Below are 25,334 nucleotides of genomic sequence, written 5' to 3' on the forward strand. Positions count from 1 at the left end.
ATGGTGTGAGTGTTTGTGAGCAGATCTCCCATCGGGTCCTCTCCGTTTTGGCGCGAAGGGAACTTTGGATAAGAGGAGGCCGAAAACACCACTACCATGTCGATCTCCTGAGTTCCCACCGAACAAGGGATAAGGAGCCAAGTATCCTACAACAAGAAGCTAAGTCGAGGAACCGCTGGTGACCCGCTGAAGGTTTGGCACCCTGAACCGCTGTCGTCCTGCGAGACCCCTCTGCATCTGATCGTCCTAGAAGGTCTGCGAAGGCGCTTCGACCCATTGGAATACTGGGACCAACTATTCCCGGCACCTTCATCAAACCCTGCAAGTAAGCCTCTTCGGAAGTGTCCCTGGGCCAACCAGTGGGCTGACCAGCTTACGCAGGACGCTTTGCTCTGTCACCGCCGCCGTTTCGGGGAAGCCCTCGAAACTTGGTCTACTGCTTGCTCTGCGTCCACGACACCCTCACACCGAATTTCGTACACTTGGCATTCCCAGGTCTGAAGTGAGACGAGTGTGCCCGGACCAGAGTAAACGCGGTTGCCGTGTTGCCCTGCTGCGGTAACAACCTGTGCATGTCCGCTGCATTTGGGACACCCTCTACCCTGCATCCTGCTACGCAGAATCTACATGGTGTCGAGATGTCCTGATCATCACAGCTGAACCTGCCAGCAATGTGAACTGAACTGGAGAAGTCTGGGTCTGCCGGCGTCAGGGACCGGTGAGTAGTCCATACCCCAACCGGTGGCCCCTCGCGCAGGAGCCCGTTTCTTTTCTACCGCTGTTGCGAAATAGCGACTCTATCCTGCACTCTCACCCTGCCTCTACCCACAAGTGGAGGCCTTGCTTCAGTAGTGGGGACTTGTTCTGCATCGCTTCATTCACCTTCCTGAACTGCATGAGACCCTTGAAGAGACTCTACTTTATCCATTGGCACCAGTGCGTGCAGGTACTTTTGAGCATAAGGCTCCTCTCTTCATATGGCTCGGACTTTCTCCTTGTTTGGTGTATTTCTGATGTCGAACTGGGTCTAATGATTACTTGCACTGCCTGTTTTCCTCCCCATCTAGGTGGTCTGCATATTACGTGCTCATAACTCTTTAGACCCCTTGGTCTTGTATATGTATTGTATTGATTGTGATGTGTTGGTTTACTTTAGTATTATTGTGATTCTTTGCTATGGTCGATGTTACAAAGACCTTGTAATAAATGTGTCTATATTTTTAATATAACACCTGTCTGGAGTAATTTGTTAGTGTCCTTGCTTTCTGTGCTCATTGAGGGCTTTCAGTCACCCTCACCCCTCTTGAGGCTTAGTCTTGACCGCCGCCATCGCTACCCTGATTGGTCAGGCTTGTCCAGAGGTTACCCTGTTCTAAGAAACTAGGCTGGCCTTCTGAACCTCTGTGCCTCCAGGTCCGAGTTCAGAAATCCATCTTAACACTGCACACCCCCCAAATACACATACCCCGCTCCCACAAGGCCTCTCGCATGTGGTACTTCCCGTGCACCCCCGAATACACGTACCCCGCTCATACAGGGCCTCTCGCGTGTGGTACTTCCCGCGCACACCCCGAATACACATACCCCGCTCGCACAAGGCCTATCGCGTGTGTAAGTTCCCACGCACCCCCAAAATACACGTAGCTCGCTCGCACAGGGCCTCTCGCGTGTGGTACTTCATGCACACACCCCGAATACACTTATCCCGCTCGCACAAGGCCTATCGCGTGTTTAAGTTCCTGCGCACCCCCCAAATACATGTATCCCGCTCGCACAGGGCCTATCGTGTGTGAGAATTCCCACGCACCCCCCAAATTCACGTACCACGCTCGTACAGGGCCTATCGCATGCGTAACTTCCCGTGCACCCCCCAAATACACGTACCCCGCTCGTACAGGGCCTATCGCGTGTCTAACTTCCCGCGCACCCCCAATTACACGTACCCTGCTCGCACAGGGCCTATCGCGTGTGAAACTTCCCACGCACCCCACAAATACACGTAGGCACCCCATCCACCCTGGGCATGCCCCACAGGCAGCCCACGCCACAGGGGGGTGCTTTTTGTATGTGATTTACCTGGCACGAGCGGGTACGTGTATTCTGGGGCGTGCATGGGGAGTTTTACACGCGTTTTCGTGGTTGGGGGGCTGTATGCTGCTCCACTGGCCTTTGCGCCATGTACTGGATTTGTGCGCTGTTCATGGCGTACGGGTCGGGTTGGGGGGGTAAGTGGCGCTGCTGCAGGATCACTGCGCCACGGCTGGTTATGGATGTTGTAATCCATGAATACGTTGTGCGCTGAAATGGATTTTGGTGCACGCGGCTGGCGCAGGCTGCCGCACGCGCACACTGTGCACCAGCCGCGTGCGCCACTTGTGCGCTGATTTCTATGAATTATCCCCTGTATGATCTTGTAAATTCAGATGACTGGTTTTTATTGAATATTTATATGTGTACTTCACGGTTAAGAGATTTGGTATAACGTCATTATTTGATTCTATGTATGTATAATAATAAATAAATGAGTAAATATGTCATTTTTGTGTTAGTTCGGTTGACGATAGTTAATGGTTTATAGTGACATTTTCGAATGTCAAATTTTCGAATGCCTTTTTCTTGAATGAAAAATGGTGGAAAAAAATGTCAATTTTTTTTTTTTTTTTTTTTTTTAATGGGGGGTTCCCCCACCAACCCCCTGTTTTTTTATTGACCCTTTTTTTTACTAACTTAACCAAAAAAAATATATAAAATAAAAAAATATTCAGAATTTTTTTTTCTACATTTTTTTTTTCGACATAAAGGCATTCGAAAATGTGCATTCGAAATTTTAACTGGATACCATAGTTAGCAGTCACCCAGGTTTCCACTTCTTCGATGCAACTGAGAATGATGTAGGTGAGGCCTGTGGAATTGTAAAGCCACCTGAGCTGGGCCTAGTTGAAAAGGGATGGATAAGAGAGTACCTGAAGGAAGTTGCAAGGTTCCTGATGGGAATGGGGAGAAAGTCCCAGTGTAAGAGGAACAAGATGTATTACCTGAAGTCGAATGGGTGCAACTAGCTTTGCAAATGTGGAGGATAAGCCTTTCTACATCCTGTGAGATCCTTAAAATAAAAATAATACATGTTACACCCAGCTTCAAGCTATCAGGAACATGCACACGCATACACGAGTGTGCGTGCACACAGAAACCCCCAGCTATCTCACCAACAGATTCCAAAGAAGATCCTCCACTAGACCCTCAAGACTTATCAATACCAACGCCATCACCATCCCCAGATTTAGGCTTGTCAAGGTGGGTGGAAATAGCTTCCAAGTCAAAGCTGCCCAATTATGGAACCCCCTACCACACCACATTAGAAAAGACCAATTTTACCCTAAGTTTCGACAAAGCTACATCAACTTGCTCAAGTCAAATGACATCTAACCGCCCCCCCCCCCCCCTCCACCTATCCCTAGTCTGGATCCTACTCCAGCACCACCTACCTCCACTTCCACCTGTATATATGCTGACATGTATCACACCTATTCGCTGTTACTGGAACCATGTAAGATACTGTAACCAACTTGTATATATTGTATATCTTTCATTGTGTAATCGCCATTAATACTGTTATGCTAAATATGTAACCTGTCAAAAAAGCTTAGAATTTTCTGTAACTGCTGCGCCCTGCTACCCCTGGGTCTGGTGCGCATTACAAATGAATAAACTAAACTAAACACACTTTTGCAATTGATGCTTAACGTACTGAGCTATTCTGTGCTTACTAGTTAAGTGCGTACTTCTCACTTAGCGCCACCCTGCACTTCACAAATTCCATTCCTGCGGCAGGGGCAACTCAGCCGTCCTTCCTTCTGAGATTAATAAACTGTGAACAATAATTGGGGTAACAATTACTCATTTCTAACATCACTAAGAAGCTAGAGGATCTCGCGTGAATGCTACATAAAACACAATGGGCCTCATTCATGGAACGTTTAGCCTGGCGCCAAAGGACTTTTCACTGCCAACAAACACATAAAACGGGGCCTAATTCACAGAGCGGTGAAAAGTGTATTTTTGCTGAGCAAAGTCATTTGGCACTGCAAAAGTACTCTTTGCACCGCTCTGTGAATAAGGCCCGGTTCAGCGTGTAGGTTGGCAGTGCAGTCAATTTGCACTGCACTAAACGTTCCATGAATTAGGCCCAATATTATTATAATTTAAAGCCGTCCCTTCATTTTAATTAAGGCAATCATTAATGCCCAATGTGCATACATTTTTTATGAACCAATTCAGACATGCTTTCTAGAATGATTCGTCGTTATGGAATCTGGCTGTGTGAAAGACTTCCTTTCTGGTGAATTTGTGGTTTTAAGAGTTCTTCTCTGGGGAGACTGTAGATTAAGGGTCATCCCTGTAACAAATGGTTTCCCAAAACCTGGGTTCTACCCTTTACATCCCATCTAATCCATTTTGTGCAACTGTACAAAAAAGCCCTTTTTGCACGGTAGCGCCTGTACTTTTGTGTCGTGGTATCTTCAGAGCTCTAGTAGGCAAGCTTGCAATTAAGACGAAAACATACACAGCCATGGACATTGAGGCACACATCGCTCAGGCACTCACCATACACACACGCCCAACCAGGCATAACAGTACACTCATACAAACACACATGCTGTTTAGTCACAGGCACACAATGCAATCACACATTTTCGGACACTGAAACACAGACGAAAACACGATAAAAAATAAGAAGATAAACACACCCAGGCATGCACACAGGTCGCACACTGGAAAACTCACAAACACTGAAGCACAGATGATTTTGCAGGTGGACCCACACATTTACAAAACACCGAGAAGTGCAGGTCAACGGGCCTGGCATTACAAATGTAAAGTGTAAGACTTTTTTTGTCCTGCTCAATAAAATCACACCCTGCACTTTTAAACGTGTGAAGTGCAGGGTGGCTCTAAGTGAGAGGTAAGTGAGTTAACTACTAAGCTATAAGCCCAGCGTAACTTTTTTTTTCTCAAATAACTGTAAATGCTGCCATTGTTTTTACAATAAAAGTGATATTGTTCAATCTGAAAATGGTCGGCATGTGCCCTCTCTTTCCAACCATCCCTGTCAACCATTAAAGTCATCAAACGCATGCTCTCTCCTCCTCCTGACCCTTCTATTGTCTCTAGTATCTCTTCCTCTGACTTCTTCACTTACCAAGTTTCTCCCTTACTCTCATCATTCTCCTCTGTCCCGCTACCACCTACCCTTCCTTTAGCCCCTTACTCTAAATCACTTTCTGCATTTCTTCTTCACTCTAACACAGACACTCTTACATCGTCGCTCGCTCTCTCCCACTGCCTCTCCCCTTGACCCACTTCCCTCACTTATTCCCTCAATCTATCCCTCTTTAATTTCATACTTAACGCTGCTCTTTAATCTATGTCCGTCTACCTCAACTTTCCCTCCATCGTGTAAAAACGCCACCGTCATCCCAATGATCAAAAATCCTTCTCTTGATCCCTAAGTTCTCTCAAATGTCTGACCTATTTCCCCATTTCTAAACTCTTAGAGAGAGCTGTCCACTCCCTAATCTCTTCATTTCACAACCTATACTCTCTACTGACTTTAACTCAATCCTAACTCCATCCTGGCCCTCTCGACGGAAATGGAAATTGCTCTTCTTTATGTCACCAACTTCCTTCTTTTCTCTTGGCACAATAAATCTTTCAATATACTTATTCATCTGAATCTTTCTGCAGCATTTGAAGCTGTGGATCTCCCCACTCTGCTCTCACTGCTCTTGGATGATGTTCTGACTCTGTCGTTCATTGGTTTTACTGTTATCGTTCTGAACACTCATATTCTGTCTCCTGGTCTGGTCAAACTTACCCTCCTCGTTCTATACTTTATGATGTTCCAACAGGGTCTGTACTTGGTTCATTGCCCTTCTCCATCTATAGGATTCAATTTGTCTCGCTCATTGAGTCTTTCAATTTATCATCTCACATCTATGCTGACAATACCCAGATTTTATTTTCTTTTTCGTCTTTCTCTGACTTCTTTCATTCTTCAATATATGCATGTCTTGTTGCCATAAAATCCTTGATTTTGTTTCACTTTCTACACAGTAATTCCCCTAAAACAGTGGTTCCTTACGTTCAAATTCTCTCCTTCCCTGCCGCACTCTCCCTCTGGTCTTTAATTTCCTTCTTCCTTGCACCCCTATTCATCTTCTGCCCGTAAGCTTCTACTCTTCTACTCTTCACTTTCTTTCTCCTCTCACATCTCGTCTACAAGTCGTATATGCCGCTTCCATCTGCATAACATTCATCGGATTTGTCAATTTCTGTCTTTTCATGCCGCAAAACCTCTCATTACCAATACTTCTTGTCATGCCTCAATTATTGTTCAGACCTTCTTATGAGTCTTCCCATATCTCATTTTACCCCTCTTTGCTGAGTCTACAACTCGGCTATCCATCTTCTTTTCACACTGTCCCCATACTCATCTATCTCCTCACTCCTTCTGAACATCTTTCTTCTCCGTATGACTCTCAGCTTTGTTTTCATTTCCCTTAAGTGCCAGGCTATTATGCAAGTCTGTGCAAAAAGGACAAGCATACTTGTCCTGTGCTACCGCAGGCTAGCTTCTCCCTATCTTGCTGCCCTCATATTATCCTACTCCCCTCCTCGTTCTCTTCAGTCGCAACATCTCTACCTCTTAGCTTCCCCTACACCCCTTTGGCCCCCTCTCATTTCTGCTCTTTTTCTTTTCTCACTTCTTAACTATGGAACACTTTGCCCCTTGAAATTCGCTCTTCACCATCCCTTCACATCTTCAGTTCTTGTAAAAAATCCTACCTTCTAGCCTGTATCTGCTCACTCTAAAAAGCTACTGAGCGGTCATTGTTATTTCAATGATTGCATATAGTTTGTACCATAATATGTACATTTGTGAAGCACTTTGGTGGTAGCGCTATTGTCATGATGCCCGCTCCCGGGGAGCCGGTTCAAGCCCGGCATCCCCGAAAGCGGACATCCAGTCCCCAAGGAAGGACCCAGCAACCCCATATAGGGGCCCTTTGGACAGTGTCCTGGCGCTTATGGTGCCAGGCTCATAAAAGACATCAGTCCTGGCGCCATAGGCGCCAGGCTCATTATGGGAATGCTTGGGTGCACTTACCTGATGCAGACCATGCTGCAGGATCCCGGCCTCCTTGAGGCCTGAAAGGAACTACTTTACCTGTGGGACTAATTTACCATCCGGGCGTGGTCGGGGAAGGATACATACCTGATTGGAGGAAGGATACATACCTGGAACTTCTTCCAAGGCTATTTAAACCCCACCCGAACGGCCACACGTGCTTCACGTTGTTCTGCATCTAGCAGCTGGACGCTCACCGTGTCTGCTCCTGCATCCTGACTTCTGCCACGCCTGCCAGCATCCTGGATCACCTGCAAAGGAAGAGAAGAAGAGAACAGAAGAAGGAAAAGTCCTTACCTGCTAAATCCGCATCCCGGAGACATCTCGCCGACAATCCTGAAAAGGAAGACTTTAATTTAAAAGCTCATCGCGTCGATCGCTGCAGCGCCGCATTCCACTCACCTTTACAGGGCGCCTCCATGTTCAGCAGCGATCATCCGGATTCGCAGTCACGCCCCAGCGCCTAGGGAGAAAAAGACCAGAACAAAAGGTGAGAGAGCGAAGGGAATAAGGAAAGCTAAATCTCCATGTTAAGACTTACCTGTTGATTCATTCCCTCTTCATTTCGGGTCCGCGCCTCATCCTGGCATTTCCGGACCCCGGCCCCTAAGGGGAAAAAGAGACATCAGCGTTAATGAGCGAATGAAAAGACATTACCAAAAAACGCTCATTAAAGACTTACCTGATTTCTACAAGGATTTCACCTCTCATCTCGGGTCGGTGCCTGTTCCCCGGCATTCCGTACCCCGGCCCCTATGGGGAAAAAGACACTAACATTAGTACATTAATGCATGGACACAAGGGGAACCTCTTATCAAGCAACTTACCTGGAAGCCAAGCAAGTTTGGTTCTTACCAATCCGAAAATCCAGTGAAGTAACTGGATACCAACGCGCCCCTGCATCAGAAGCAGGATGGAGAGCTTGTCCTTCCAGACCCTAAGGTGAGACGCTACGAGAAATCATAGAAGGGTTTCAAGGAGGGTGAAAGGGGAAAGTGGGAGGCCGATTGCTTTACCCCGCAGACAGTTAATCCCCTATTTTCGCCTACAGAAGGATACTTCTGCGAGCCAGACAAGCCAGATTTTGGGGCCCGGTCCAGTCCGTCTTCCGAACCCTGCGCATCACGTTAGAAGAGTTCACAGCAGCGCGAACCAGGCCAGCGCCTCCGTGGGAGTCAGGTGAGCGTAACAGAACGCGAAGCCTTCTTACAAATTCCCACCCAGGCGCTATGGAAAGTTCTGAGACTGATCAGTTGGCCCAATTACTGGGGGAATTACGGGCTGAAGTATATGCTGCTCATCAAGAGACTAATGCCCTCAGGAGGGAATTAATAATATCAAAGGAAAGAACTGATGACCTGGCCAGACAGCTTTTGCAAGGTCAAGCTGGGCAAACTCCTCTGCCCGGTTCCGGAGGGAACCCCGCTCCTGTGGTTTCCAATAACCGTGTGCAGATTAATCTACCTGGAAACATGCCGCTGGCCCCACCCGAACGCTTTGCTGGGGACCCCAAACGATTCGCCGTATTCATGAATCAGTGTCGTTTGCACTTCCTATGCAGACCTGGGGCCTTCCCTAATGATCAGACCAGGTAGCCTTTGTATTGTCATATCTCAGCGGCTGCGCTGCCGATTGGTCAGTTCCACTGGTTACTCAAGATGACCTGATTCTCCGTGATTTTCAAAGGTTTCAAGCAAGCATGGAAAGGTTATTTGCCCGACACTCTCAGGGGCAGGCTCTGGATGACGAACTTCTATCCCTGCGACAGGGCAATCAGGACCTCCTATCCTATATTGCAACCTTTAATAGACTAATTGTGGAAACGGGATGGCCAGAGGATAAAAGAGTCACGTTGTTTTATCGAGGCCTTAGCGGAGAACTTAAAGATGTCTTGGCCCAAGTTGTAAATCCGCCCCAAGAATGCACAGAGTATATAGACTTAATGGTCCAATTGGATCACAGACTTCAAAACAGAAAAGCAGATCGGTCCAGGTTTGAGACCCGGGTGTTGGTCAAGACCCATGCTAATCCCAAGGGAGTTGATGTCTCTGAGCATATGCAAATTGGAGGGGTTAAAGGACCCTTAACTCAAAAGGAACGTGAAAGGAGGCGGCAGTTAAAATTATGTCTTTATTGTGGGAATTCTGGACACTTTCTACGAGATTGCCCGACAAAACCGCCCCGAAAGGCGGTAGGAGCCGCTGATAAAAACCATGAAGACTCTGTTTCGGGAAACGACTCCGCCCGACAAGTGTAGGGGTCCGCTTGCCGAGCTTGAAAACTAACTCTCAAACCTCGCATTTCATTGTGCCAATGGTTCTCGTAGATCCAGAACAGCCTAAGCGGTTGCATGCAATAAAGGCATACATCGATAGTGGGGCTATTGGAAACTATGTGGATCGTGAATTGGTCTCTAGGATTAACCTCCATCTCCGTCCAAAAACCAGCAAAGATGTCATCACCACAGTCGATGGAACTGAAATTGCCTCTGGACCGGTAACACATTCCACTGCTGAGGTGACTTTTATTGGTCCCGACGGCCATCGGGAGGGTGTTGTGTTTGATGTAATCAAGGCTCCACAGTTTCAGGTTATTCTTGGAATCCCTTGGTTAGAGACACATAATCCTCGAATTGATTGGCGAGCTAAGAGAATAACCTTCCTGGATTGTACACAAACCTGCTACCCAGAAAACCTGAAGATTAATCTAGCATCTGTAACCTCTGCCTCCATGCAACTACGTCCGGAATACCAAGACTTTCAGGACGTCTTCCAAAAGGAACAGGCCAACACATTACCTCCTCCAAGATCGTACGATTGCCAAATCGATCTGGTGCCCGGTGCACAACCCCCTTGTAGCAGGATTTATGCCCTTACCGAACCTGAGAATCTGCATTTGAGACAATATTTGGATCAATACCTAGCTAATGGTTTTATTCGCCCGTCAAAGTCCCCGGCATCCTCGGCTTTGTTCTTCGTGCCCAAAAAAGAAGGCGACCTTAGAACTTGTATCGATTACCACGCATTGAACCAGATAACGGTTAAAAACCGTTATCCTCTGCCTCTGATCCCTGAACTCCTTGACCAGGTGAAGGACGCTTGCATATACACCAAGTTAGATCTCCGGGGGACTTATCATCTGGTACGAGTTAAAGAAGGCGACGAATGGAAAACTGCCTTCCGTACTAAATACGGATTATTCGAGTACCAGGTGATGCCTTTCGGATTGTGTAACGCGCCGGCTGCCTTCCAATACTTCATGAATGATGTCCTTCGGGAACTCATCGATGTTTGTGTTGTCGTATATATCGATTACATTCTGGTGTACTCCTCTTCGGAATCTGATCACAAAAAACACGTCAGGGCAGTACTTGAAAAACTGCACCAACACAAACTATTTGCTAAATTGGAGAAATGTGTTTTCCATACCACAGAAGTCGAGTTTCTAGGTTTCATCCTGACACCCAAAGGAGTCCGAATGGACTCAAGAAAAGTGGATGCCATCCTCAAATGGCCATCACCTAGCTCTGTAAAAGGGGTTAAAAGCATGCTCGGCTTACCCAATTTCTATCGCAGGTTTATCCCGGAATTTTCACGCGTGGTACAACCCATTACTGCACTCTTGAGGAAAAATAAACATTTTGAATGGTCTGAAGAAGCTGAGCAGGCCTTTCAGGATTTAAAAGCTAAGTTTACCTCCGCACCTATATTGAAACACCCGCGTCCAGATCTCCCTTATGTCGTCGAGACTGACGCATCCAGCCTAGCCTTGGGAGCTGTCCTGTCCCAAAGAGATCCCGAAACCAACCAACTGCATCCTGTAGCATTTTGGTCCAGAAAATTCTCGGCACCCGAGGTTAATTATGCAATCACGGACAAAGAACTGTTAGCCATTAAGTCCGCTTTTAAAGCCTGGCGGCATTATCTGCTTGGCGCTCGACATACCATCACAGTGATCACTGATTACTGGAATTTACAGTATTTGAAAACCGCCAAGGCTCAGTCATCACGGCAGCTCCGATGGGCTTTGTTTTTCGTTGAATTTTATTTCGTGATTACCTATCGTCCTGGCTGCAAGAATGGCAAAGCAGACGCCTTATCCCGAATTGGAATGGGAGAATCTGATACAAACTCAGAACCAGTACCAATAATTCCCGAACAGAGGATTCTAGGCATGACTTTGTTACAGACGCTTGAAGACATTCAAGCCAGAGTGAAACAACTCCTGGACCCTACAACCTTACAGGAATGAATACAAAAGGGATCAGACTTTACCATAGATAATGGTTTACCTTATTTCCAAGGACGCTTATTCCTGCCACATAAGGAATTACACAAACTAGTTATTTCCGGTTATCATGATACATTAATAGAGGGACACTCCGGTATTGCCAAGACATAGGAAAAGGTGAAACGACAATTTTGGTGGCCCTCTTGTCGAAAAGATGTTAAATCTTTTGTGATGTCCTGTGGTGTTTGCGCCCAAAATAAAAGTCAAAAGAAAAGACCAGCCGGTCTCCTTCAACCTCTAGACATACCACCAGCACCCTGGCACACCCTATCAATGGATTTTATTACGGACCTGCCTCCTTGTTCGGGTACAATACTACTCTGGTAATTGTGGATTTGTTTTCCAAAATGGCCCACTTTATTCCTTTGAAAGGTTTACCTTCAGCTTCTGTCCTAGCCAAAGAATTCCTCGAAAATATTGTTCGGCTACATGGATTCCCATCTATACTAATCTCTGACCGGGGAAGCCAATTCATTTCCCACTTCTGGCGCAAATGTTGTCAAATGGCGCAGATCGACGTAAGATTATCGACCAGTCACCACCGTCAGACCGATGGTCAGACCGAGAGGACAAATCAGACCCTTGAACAGTACTTACGATGTATGTTACAGCAATCTGAAAGCAACTGGAAAGACATTCTTTGGATAGCCGAATACGCATATAATAATTCGGTACACTCTGGAACTGGCCACAGTCCTTTTTATACTTTGTTTGGGCATCACACTCAAACCTCAAACCTTGACTCACCTCAGAACCTCGGAATGCCTGCAGTAGAACATCTGCATTCTACAATTACCCAAGCCTTCAAAGAGGCAACTACGCATTTAAACAAGCCAAGAGAAAATACAAGGAGAATGCTGATCTTCATCGGAGTGAAGCACCTCCGTATCAGATTGGGGATCAAGTGTGGTTAGCTACCAGACATTTACCACTCAAAGGGCCTCGAACTTTTAACCCAAAATATCTGGGACTTTATTCTATTACGGCAATAATTAACCCAGTGGCTGTTAAACTTGATTTACCAGCTAGTATGCGAATTCACCCTGTTTTTCATGTGTCATTTCTGAAACCAGTGGTACCCGGAACCCGACTACTCAAACCTCCAGAACCTATTCTAATAGATGGGGAGCCCGAATTCGAAGTGAAGAACATTTTAGACTCAAAAATGTTTAGGTCAAAACTGTTCTACCTAATTGATTGGAAGGGGTACGGACCTCAGGAGAGGTCGTGGGAACCCAGCGACCATGTGCATGCACCTCGATTAGTCAGGAAATTCCACCGACTCTTCCCAGACAAACCAAAACCCCCCGAGGGAACAACCTTGGGAGGGGCCTTGGGGGGGAGTGCTGTCATGATGCCCGCTCCCGGGGAGCCGGTTCAAGCCCGGCGTCCCCGAAAGCGGACATCCAGTCCCCAAGGAAGGACCCAGCAACCCCATATAGGGGCCCTTTGGACAGTGTCCTGGCGCCTATGGCGCCAGGCTCATAAAAGACATCAGTCCTGGTGCCATAGGCGCCAGGCTCATTATGGGAATGCTGGGTGCACTTACCTGATGCAGACCATGCTGCAGGATCCCGGCCTCCTTGAGGCCTGAAAGGAACTACTTTCCCTGTGGGACTAATTTACCATCCGGGCGTGGTCGGGGAAGGATACATACCTGATTGGAGGAAGGATACATACCTGGAACTTCTTCCAAGGCTATCTAAACCCCACCCGAACGGCCACACGTGCTTCGCGTTGTTCTGCATCTAGCAGCTGGACGCTCACCGTGTCTGCTCCTGCATCCTGACTTCTGCCACGCCTGCCAGCATCCTGGATCACCTGCAAAGGAAGAGAAGAAGAGAACAGAAGAAGGAAAAGTCCTTACCTGCTAAATCCGCATCCCGGAGACATCTCGCCGACAATCCTGAAAAGGAAGACTTTAATTTAAAAGCTCATTGCGTCGATCGCTGCAGCGCCGCATTCCACTCACCTTTACAGGGCTCCTCCATGTTCAGCAGCGATCATCCGGATTCGCAGTCACGCCCCAGCGCCTAGGGAGAAAAAGACCAGAGCAAAAGGTGAGAGAGAGAAGGGAATAAGGAAAGCTAAATCTCCATGTTAAGACTTACCTGTTGATTCATTCCCTCTTCATTTCGGGTCCGCGCCGCATCCTGACATTTCCGGACCCCGGCCCCTAAGGGGAAAAAGAGACATCAGCGTTAATGAGCGAATGAAAAGACATTACCAAAAAACGCTCTTTAAAGACTTACCTGATTTCTACAAGGATTTCACGCCGCATCCTGGCATTCCGTACCCCGGCCCCTATGGGGAAAAGGACACTAGCATTAGTACATTAATGCATGGACACAAGGGGAACCTCTTATCAAAAAACTTACCTGGAAGCCAAGCAAGTTTAGCTCTCACCAATCCGAAAATCCAGTGAAGTAACTGGATACCAACGCGCCCCTGCATCAGAAGCAGGATGGAGAGCTCGTCCTTCCAGACCCTAAGGTGAGACGCTACGAGAAATCATAGAAGGGTTTCAAGGAGGGTGAGAGCGGAAAGTGGGAGGCCGATTGCATTACCCCGCAGACAGTTAATCCCCTATTTTTGCCTACAGAAGGATACTTCTGCGAGCCAGACAAGCCAGATTTGGGGGCCTGGTCCAGTCCGTCTTCCGAACCCTGCGCATCACCTTAGTAGAGGTCACAGCAGCGCGAACCAGGCCAGCGCCTCCGTGGGAGTCAGGTGAGCGTAACAGCTATATAAATCCAAATAAAATACTAAATGCAAATTCAAATGCCAGACCTATTGGCTTTGCCAGTGGTTGTTTCCAATTTTAGTAGTTAGTTCCTGAAACCTGGTTCCACCTCTGCTGCGTTGCTAAGTGCTTTTCTGGCCTTACTTATAAATGAGATTCAGGGCCATCCTACCGAGAATCTCAGGACCAGGTAGCAAAATACCTGAGTCTATTTCAGCATTAGGTCAGAGACAGACAGTATGCTTTTTTCTGCATACAGAACCTTGCCTTTAATCATATTAATATCTCAGTGTCTCTTAAAGCAATATGCCGCCAACAAGGCCAAAATTAAACCAGTAATTAGGGGGTTCCTTGTCAATAGAATGACAGCAGCTGGAATAGACGAGTGTTTGCGTGTCTACACCACCGGTGGTCAGTGGGATGGACACATGACCTTCGCGTAACCCTCTCAAGGGACAGAGACCAAAACCCTTGCAGTCTGACCACTAACATCATAGTAAACTCTAGCAGAATTGCTGGAGACTTCGGAATGCCTGGATTGAATGTAAAACCTGCCCTACCCTACACTTGGTAAACCAGAGTAATCCTAGGTCAGTTAATGTGAAGCTTGCTTTAGCTCAATAAAGGCAATGCACAGGTGGGTTCACTATAGCCCAAATACTTGGTTCTCGTAAAGTGAAGTAGCCAGCACTGCTCCACAGCACTCATAGTATTAGCATCCCTGGAGCCAGCCTGTACTTCTGCTAGAATTCCACCATCTTCGGCTCAAGCCTGTATCCGGCTAAGCAGATCCCTGGCATCAAGTCTGGCATGGGCATCAGGAAGGAAAACTGGATTGTAGTACCCTGGATTGTAGTACATTTTTGAAAAATGTAATCCGAATGTGTGCATCTAAGACACATGTGTTAAAAGGAACTCTACAAATAGGGCACACATGTTTGGGCACATGTGATGAGTTTCACTACCGCATCTCGTCATCTGATCCAACAAAGGATTGCCAATAGGCCTCTTACTCTACATATCTGTTTCACAGGTACAGAACACATAACAGTGCAATTCTACCAGACTAAATGGTATTCCTTTTGAGGAACATCAAAGACTACATATTGAATGTATGATATGTGACTGACACTGCCTCAGCGCTACTGGCCTTCTTGAGGACACTGACCTGTAGCAATGGGACCTCCCTACTATTAAATAAATATTCTCAGAAGTGCTCATGGAAGCAAACTAGCAAACTCAGCAGGATGAAACGTCATGACTCTTTAATGCAGGATTGACTCTTCCCTAGAAACACAGGGTTTTCAGAGGCACCTCAATAATACCCAACGTGTCAACATCTGAATGATGAAAAGCAGACTCAGGCATGCCTTACATGTGACTGACTCTGCTGGTATGACATGCAATCGCGCAATTCTCCACTTCAACTTTACTAATTTGATCAGCTTCGGAAGGTTGAAAAGCTGGGTTCTTCTTACCCAGACTCAAACCTGGGACCTGAAGGTTACTTCCTTCTAGGTCTCTGCAGTAGGTCCATCAATCTACTGGGACATCTTGCTGTAGAGCTTAATGTGATGTCCAACGGATAAAATTCACAGATGCACAGGATTCCATTTCCTCTTGCTACCCTCCCTGCAGAACCTCATCTGCCCCTCTGCATTTCTCCACAATCTTTTCCTCTCTGCATAAAGACTTGTTATTTTGTGTCTGTTTTATCCCAAGAATTAGCCGCACCTGCCCAAATTCTCCGAAACTTCATTAGGATTTAATCTTTGAGGAGATTTGGGTAGAGTTGGGCTGGAAGACAAATCTAAGGGAATGCACAAACCTACACACATCTCACCAGGAGATTTGCAGCTGATAACCTTTGAGAAAGTTCTCCCAGGCTTAGTGGTGTGTCACATTTTGCCTACCAGTATTTAGTGACATTTGATTGAATTATTGAATTGTTGCACTTTTAATGTGCACGCTACCATGTGGAATCACTAGGTGATGCTGCATATAAACAATGCATTGCAGTGTTTAACTTTTGTTAGCAGGGTAACAATTCAACTGTTAATTCCGGCTGTGTATTTCCAAATAGTAGTTTCACCCTAATTTGAAACTGGATTGCAAGAAAACATAATTTTACCACTGTGTTGACATGGATTTCCACTGTATGCCAACCAAAATGGTACACATCATAGACGGTTGAATTCTCATTTGGTAGTCTCTGGATATCTGTGAAGGTGGCAGGGGAGCATTGAAGAAAATATCTCAATATATGAGGGTCTGGGGCCTATGACCAGCAAATCAATTCTTACCATGGTGGCACCTTACATTCCCTGCCATACAAACCGAACAACCAGCGGGTCTACAGCAGGGTTGGTTTAGTCCACCGTATTGTCCCCGAAGAGCAAAGGTGTATGAGCAACCAGGAGGATACCATGAGTATGGAGATATATATGTCTGATAAATTACTAATTTGAAAATATTTACCATTTATGGGAGCAGTTTGGAATTAAGACTCATCCATGAAGAATCTGCTTCGAGATTTGACCCTCTCCTCCCCAAATGTTCCAGCACATTAAGCAATGATTGGTGGTGAAGGAGGTTTCAAGCTGCCAAAAGACCTAAATACCTATAAACAATCCCTACATATCAGCCATGTTCCTCATTTTTAACTTTGATTCTGAGAAGATCATTGGTGATAGGAACTAGAGTTGTATCAGTATCATGGCTGGGAAGGGGGCACGGTGGAAAACCTAGAGACAGAGTTGGGGGTTGATAAGTATACCAGATTTAACATCCAGGGAACTATTGTGGTTATAAGAATTTCTCTCCTTTGATCAAGAAATTTATAAGCAGAAGCATGTATACTGTAAGGGTGCAGATGTAGCAGACTGACACACAGGTGTCATGCTTTTGGGCAAAGACTTTTATTTATACGCCAAAAACCTAACTATCTCTAACTCTTTGAGGGGTTTCCCTGCCTCAACAAAATACTAAGGCACCGTCAGAATGTCCGTAGCTAAAATGTCCACCATCCCGTGTCAAACCCTACTTCTATCCGTTACACTTACCAAACTAAACTAGACCCATCTCTTCTAAGTCTAGAAAAATGACTCTGTTCTTCTGGACGGAAGTAGTTTACAAACTAGGGGAAATGTCTCCCTTCCCCTGGCCATTTCTCAGGCTGGTATTTACAGTTCCAAAAAGTAGCAGGAATGTCTCCCTTCCCATGCCTTTTCTCAGGCTGGTATTTACAGATGCAAAAAGTAGACAGAATGTCTCCCTTTCACTGGCCTTTCTAAGGGCTGTTTTCACATTTTCACAAAGTAGGGGGAATGTCTCCCTTCCCCTGGCCTTTCTCAGGCTGTTGATGAAACTCTGCAAGGGCTCAGTTGGGCAGACCTGGTATATTTCCCTACCAGTTACTGCCACGAGGAAGATGTATGTCTCAGGAACTCCACCTCAGTCACAGCCGGGTCCATGACCCTGTATTTGTCCAACTAGTTTTCTTCCAGTGGTACACTCCCCTGTCAGGTATACCGGTTCTCCACTTGAGGGGCCTTGACCCCGTTACAACAGCTCATTTTCGGGTCCCATGCCGCTTCGCAGTGACATTTTGTTTTCCGGTCCCAGAACCCTTCACATTGGCTTTTTGTTCTTGGGCACAAGACCTCTACACAATGGCTTTTCATTCACGGGTCCCAGACCACTTCACAATGGATTCTCTTGCCCGTTTGAGGTTCCCAGGCCAAACCCGTAGTGTCTGTATAGCCTCCCAGTCACTCACCACAGTGTCAGGCTTCTACGCATCTTCCGAATGTTTTTCAAAGTTGGTTCCTGTTTTGCACGCTGCCGTACGCAGCTCCCCAGCCCTTCCTGGGAGACGGGCTGCACGTACCTGCTTAATCACATCATAGGGCACTCCTCTGTGCCTGGATGGCCTGCTGCTACAGGAAAACGGGATGGGAAATCAACGTTTCCCTGGTTTTTGCCCTTCCGATCTTCTACACTAAAGCAAAATTGTTGAAGATCAAGGAATCAGCCATTATTCTAGGGTTAGTATCCTTCCAGAGGCTTAACCATGTGAGTGGTGAATGACCGGTCACTAACCTAAACTTTAGCACAGGGTGTTCTATTCTGTCATAAATCTGGGATAGTACGGCACCTAAGTGTACTTTAGAAGCATTGGTTTGGAGTATGAATTCTCTATTAAAATTAGAACTTGTAATATGGGCTCACTACATAGGATAGTTCTAAGGGTATCAAAACAGGCCTTGTTTTCTTTTCTCCACTGTCATTTTTGTGGTTTCGCAGTTATCTATTTGTCGGTTAGACAGAAGATGATGGAAGAGGTGATGGAAGAGTAATTAAGAATAAACCTTGTATAATAACAACAAGTCCTAAAAAAATCCCTCAAATCATGTTTTGTTCTGGGTATTGGGGTTTCTTGAACCGCCTGGATTTTCCCTGTTTGTGGCTGAACCAACCAATTACCCACAAAGAAGCCCAAGTAATTTACCGCTGACTGAGCTAGATAACACTTCTTGGGGTTGGCAGTCAGACCGGCTTTGGTAATTTGTTATAAATTACTAGAATACGGATGTAGGATCTGATCCATTCGATGTTGAAAGGTTGCTGGGGCACCATGCAAGTCAAATGGCTGAGCTTTATATTGAAATAGTCCTCTCAGGGTAGAGAAGGCTGTTTTCTTCTTTTCCTTTGTTTTTTTTTCGTGGCACCTAAATGACCGACACTAAGGTGGGTGTGTGCAATTTCCAAAACTACTCATTGGTGACTACGGGGAACGACTATTTGAGTGTGAGGATTTCCCTCACTATTAACGTCCCCTCTATATAATAACCCGTGCTTTAAGAAAAAGAAGGGCCCCTCATTCTTCCTACCTCCTTCCTCAGGAATGATTTTTGGGAAGGTTTCTGCTAACATTGGAAACATTTGGGTGGGCAAAGGCTTGGTCCGGGATTATTTCAGGTTCTTCATCCTCTCAATGCGGTTTGGAATATTCAGGCTGATATTTACAGTTCCACAAAGTAGGAGGAATGTCTCCCTTCTTCTGGTCTTTCCCAGGCTGTATTTCACAGTTCCACAAAGTAGGCAGAATTTTTCCCTTCCTGTGGAATTTCTCTGGATGGTTTTTACAGTTTCACAAAGTAGGGGGAATGTCTCCCTTCACCCACTCTTTCTCAGGCTTGTCTTCACAGTTCCACAAAATAGGGGGAATGTCTGCCTTCCCCTGGCCTTTCTCAGGCTGGTTTTCACAGTAGCACAAAGTAGGGGGGGGTGGTTTCCTCCCCACTGCCTTTTTCAGGCTTGTCTTAACAGTTCCACAAAGTAGGAGGCATGTCTCCATTCCCCTGGCCTTTCTCAGGCTGTTGATGAACCTCTCCAAGGGCTAATTTGGGCAGACCTGGTATATGTCCCTGTCAGGTGCTGCCACGAGGAAGATGTATGTCTGAGGAACTCCACCTCAGTCACAGCCCGGTTCTTGACATTGTATTTGTCGAACTGGTTTTCGTCCAGTATCTCTGGTATACTGCTCTGCCAGGTATACCGGTCCTTGACCTTGTTACAACGGCTTCTTGTCCTGAGGTCCCAGGCCCCTTCGCACTGGCTTTTCATTCTCAGGCCCCAGAACCCTTCACAATGGCTTTTTGCTTGGCTTCTCTTGCCCCCTTGAGGTTCCTGGGCTGCCCCTGTACCTTCTGTATTGGGTTTCAGTTGCTCATTTCAGTCTTTGGCTTCTATGCATCTTCTGATGGTTCTTTGAAGTTGTTTCCTGTTTGCGCGCTGCCCTACGCGGATCCCCAGCGCTTCCTGGGAGTTGGGCTGCGCGTACCTGCTCGACCACTTCGTACACGGTCTTCCCATCTGGACTGCCTGCTTCTTCGGGTTTTGGTCTGCCAAGGGATGCCGTAGTTCCACTCTCAACGTCCCGATCAGCAGCTTCTGCTTCAGCTTTGCCGTCTGCACTATGGGTGCTTTGCTCGCGGTGCCTCCAGGGACTGATACACAGATTAGTACTTCTTCCATCTTTAAGCCACTTCTTTTTTGAAAGCTAGACTGCTCAATTGTGTTGTCTGGAGGCTTCATCATTTCTCTGCGCCCCTTCTCATCTCAGTAGGTTGTTATGAAGGTCCAATGGAGTCAACCCTACTTTTCTTCGTCCCGGTATCCAGTCAAATTTTCGAAAACACATTTTCAAAATGCCATTTTGACGAAAACAAATTGCCAAAAAACAATCAGAATGTTTTTATGTTTAATTTATATGTTTTATTTTGGTTTCGTTTGTAAAAAAAAAGTGTAAAAAATAAAAAAACAAGGGGTTGGGGGGGAATAAAAGAAAAAAAACATTTGTAAAAATGTTTTTTCCGGCATTTTGGTGTCGAAAAAATGGCATTTCGAAAAATGTGATGTTCGAAAAAGTCACTATAAACCCTTTGTCACAGTACTAGAGTTGTTAGTGGTGTGACACAAGTACAAAGGGAAGCTTACAGGATTCGAGGAAGGTAAGGAAGGAGGTGGGAAAGAAGTGGGTGAGTGTTGGGAATATTGTGTTGGCCCACAATGTCCTGCCTGCATCCCAGAGGGCGAATCCCGTCCCATGAGATCCTTGTGCTGAGTACCACCCAAGGGGATCTATATGGTAGCTGCCTCATGGAAAAGGTCTCCCCCCCAGGAAGAAGGGATGCCATCACAGGATTCGTCAGAATACCCAGTTGTACATTTTGGATAATGTAATTCACTTACGGGTTCTGTGACTACAAAGCCAAATATTGCAGGCCAGGTGCTTTATACAGGTGCCACACTCCAAGGTGAATTTTAATAACCATAAAATGTACTTATGTGGGGTCGTTTAAGTGACAACTATTGCTCTTCTTTTGATGTAGTGAGTAGGCGCCTTGCAGTTAGAAACCTATCACAGTTTTTAGAAGTGCTATCTTGTGTTTCTTGTGAGTTATGCACTCTGGCACTTTTCCACAGCAGCTGGAACATTCTCCAATGAGCCCCGCTTCCTGTAATTGTGTGCTTCCATCACAACTAGAGGATTTGATTCGTCCAGTCATGATTTTGCGATTGAAGGATAGTAATGTAGTGAACACGTTATCATGGCACAAAAAAAGGATTACAGACGTCATTTTCTGTCAATTATGTATGCATTATTTTGCACCTTCTATAATAACCTAATATTTCTAGAGAGAAACCCGGAACCTTTCACATTTAAAGGGCATCACAGCTTGCTGTTGTAGTGCTTAAGCATGTTTGACTGAAGGGCAAAGGCAAGACGGCAAGAAATAAGAGATTTTTCAGGCAATTTAATCAAGTGTGATGCGATGACTTCCATTCTGGCAGACCACTCACTACAGAGCCCCTGCTCCCCCTCCCCACATACTTTCTCCAGCCGCTGTCTTTCAAAGACATGGCTCTAAACTAAGCAAAGTTCCCAAAAACGAAAAAACATACATGCACGCAAAATCCCTGTGCCTGATTCATGGAATTATTTGCGTGAAAAACGCAGATTTGCGCGCCTTTCTGCCCGAAATAATTCCATGAATCAGGCTACCTGTTTGGTGATGGGGATTTTCGGGCAGAAAGCCGCGCAAATCTGCGTTTTTCACGCAAATAAATCCATGAATCAGGCTGCAAATGTGTTACCATTTACACGCAGGCCATGCAGTCATCCTTTGGAGGTGGGTTGTTGGTTCTGCTGAAAGGCAAGGCAAGCTTGGACGAATTGCGCGAATCAATGCTGTGAGCGACTGCCTCGTACATCAGCGGTGACTTCGCAGGCGCGCGTGAGGGTAATGAGAAGTTCCGTAATTTGACTTTGCCACGGGTGAGTGCTGCGGCGGGGCTGAAATTTCATGAGCCATAGAGTTCGCCTTTTACAGCCTCTTATATCTTACCAGACAGGAGGAAGTGATCAGGGGAAAAAATCGCACTTCAATAATGCCACCTTATTACAGGCCATTTGCTTGTCCTTAAACACACGGACACACAATATCCCGGAGTTATCTTGTAATCTTCACGTCAGATAGGGCTTATTTCAGCACGTTTTTACGGAGGCGCCTTCTAATATCAGTCCTTCCTGCGCCGGTTGATTGGTAGCCACGAGGCCATTGAAGGTCTGTCACTCACGTTGCTCCTGGGCCCCTCCTATGAGCTAATATATTTCGCTTCCTGTAATAACACAGGCTTCCTTTTGACTGTGTGTGGCCGAGGTGAGCCATTTTCCTGCCGTTCTGCTTTTGTCCATTTACGTAATAGACTAACAGATTCCTGCATTACTCTGACCCCTGACATTCTAACTAAATGTAGTGTCTTGCTCATTATTGCTGACAAAGCAAGATGTATTATATTGTTATAAATGCGGTACTGCCGGCTTTTCATTTGAAGGGCATTTTTGAATGCAATATATATCCTCTTACTATTATTTCAGATTGAAGGGTTTCACACCTATAGTGAAATAGTAACCTATAGGCTGATGGGATGAGCCGGCATTTATAATTTCCTGGAGCCGTGAATGCACAAATGACTGTCAGGACCTTATTGTTTGAGGAATTGTTTCCATAAAATATAATGACTGCGCCAATGAAAGCTTTGCAAAAGAATCGCTCCGATCTCACAATGTTATTTTATGTTTTATGCATCTGCAATTATGGCACAGATGTGGCAAGACGCAGTGCGACTGATGTAGGCCCGTGGTTATTATAACACCATTGTCGTGGGCATCTGTGTACAGGAAATTCTTATGTTGGATTAATACCAGATTTATTGGGGTCTGTGTCTGGTAAAATGGTGTTTTCCTAGTAAGGGCAGACTTTGCGATTCTAAGTCCTGATGAAGGAAGGATTTCAGCCGATATCTACAGCATGTGAGGGCAACATTTGTAAATATGGCTTCTTTATTCATTGGTTAGTCGGCCTCCTCACCAACACATCTCGGCGCTATTCTGGTTCCTATTAACCTTACAAGCATTCCAGACAGAGCCTTTTCATTTTACCACTACTTGGTTCCTTGTCATTCTGCGTGGGTGGAGGCACCCACCCTTCATGTGATGGCCCTGGCCACAAGTGCATTGCATGAAGGGGAAGAGTGTGATGTGGCAGTTCAGCCACCCTTTGATCTATTAATAGCGATGGAAGTGGGGTTGATCACCTCACAGTTGTACCCCCCAGATGGATTAGGGACCAGGGTTTCAACCTCGTCTGCACCTCATCAAGTGGGTGTCACCTAAATCAACTAGGTCCCAGGCAGTGGCATAACACAAAAGGTGGGGGCCCCCTGCGAGCCATGCTGAGGACGGCCCCCCAACTCGGCAACAAATCACGGGTCGTGCTGCACTCTGGGCCGGCCTAGATTATCACGATTGCACAATACGCTTGAACGTGCTGCTGAAGCGGTATGCCGCACACATTACTAGGAAACAGATATCAATATGTGTTTTAATGCAATATACAGCACACTTTCTGAGAACATTTTTCTAAAAAGCCAGAGTGTTGGCAATTGTTTTGTAGGGCAACACCAATCCAATACATGCAAGTCACCAACAGTGCACAGGAACATTAATGCCATGCTACATTGAAAACATGTCTCACTGGCTGCACAATGTAGACTAGTGTAGACACATAATGACATTACAGTAAAGCATGCAGGCGACATTTAGACATGCCTAGACTGGTTGCACAAAAATGCCAGTCAAAGCAATAACACTCATCAAGAAGAGAGCACACATTGAAGCCTGCGTCTCTGCAGCCTCTAACAACATGCCAAACTCTTTAAAATCTGCACAGAACTGGTCAATCCTGTTGCGGTCTCCACCTCTACTGTTCCCTCCCATGCCCTCTGTATGGCTCTGGCCTCTCACTTCTACGCTAAAACTCAGGACATCCTGTCCACTATCTACTCTTCCTCTCTCTATTCCTCTCACGGCCCCCCTTTGGCCATCTCTATCTCTCCTCATCCTTTCTCCTCTTTTTCTCTGATAACACCTGACAAGGTTTCAAGACAAGCCCGATCCATGAAAGTGTCGTCCAAACAGGCGCTCCCCTGCTCCTCCATAACCATCAAGAACCATATAGACACCCTTGCTGCAGCCTTGGGCAATTTCTCTAGTCATTCTTTCACCACTGGAACGTTCCCCTCTCCCCTTAAGCATTCCCTTGTGCAGCCACTCCTCAAGAAGCCGTCTGCCGATCCTACCTGTCCGGCAAACTATTGCCCAATCTCCATCACCCCTTTCCTGGGCAAAGCTGGCCATCTCCCAGCTTACTCTCCACATGACCATCAGTCTGGCTTCAGAGGTGCCAGAGGCACATAAAGTGATCTCCTGAACACCTGTGAAGATCTATCTGCTCTCCAACCTTGATTCCAGCACTTCTTCTGTCCTAATCCTCCTTGACCTTTCCTCTCCTTTCGACACAGTCAACCACGCCATCCGGATCACTCAACTACGTAAGAACCTGGGCATCATGGATCAGGCCCTGGAGTTGCTGAGCTCCTTCCTCTTGGACTGCTCTCTAGGTCCAACTTGGTCCCTTTCTCTCTGCCACCTCTCTCTCTATCTGTGGCATTTTCCAGGGCTCTATCCTCTCAACCTGGTTTTTCAACCTCTACTTGGCCCCTTTGGCCCACCAGATCTCTACCTTCTCCTCTAACTTTCAGTGTTATGAGGATGGCACTCAGCTTTCCTTCAGGCTCCTCTCATCTCTCGCTCATTCCTGACTGTCTATCTGTAATTCAGGATTGGTGCGCCTCCAACGATCTCTGCCTTAATGACATTAAGATGGAGATCCTTCTCATTGGGACCCATGCCCCTGCTTTCCCTCTCTCACTCTGGCCGCCCACCTTAGGTCCTCTTGCTTCGCCTTCCTGTGAGGCAAAAAACCTTTTGTGTCATCTTCGACTCCACTCTCTCTTTCTCTCCTCGCATCTCGGCCGTCGCCAAGACGTCCCACTACCTACCAGCTGCTCCTCCTCAAAGGGACTCTTCCCTTTCTCCCTTTCCCCCAGAAGCTCACTGTCTCTAGAGTCCTGTTTCTCTCTAGCCTGGACTACTGCAACAGCCTCTTTCTCAAGCTGCCTTCCTCTACTCTCCGCCCTCTG

The sequence above is a fragment of the Ambystoma mexicanum genome, chromosome 4q (genome assembly GCF_040938575.1).
Source record: "Ambystoma mexicanum isolate Mex_15411 chromosome 4q, UKY_AmexF1_1, whole genome shotgun sequence".
Lineage (NCBI taxonomy): Eukaryota > Metazoa > Chordata > Amphibia > Caudata > Ambystomatidae > Ambystoma > Ambystoma mexicanum.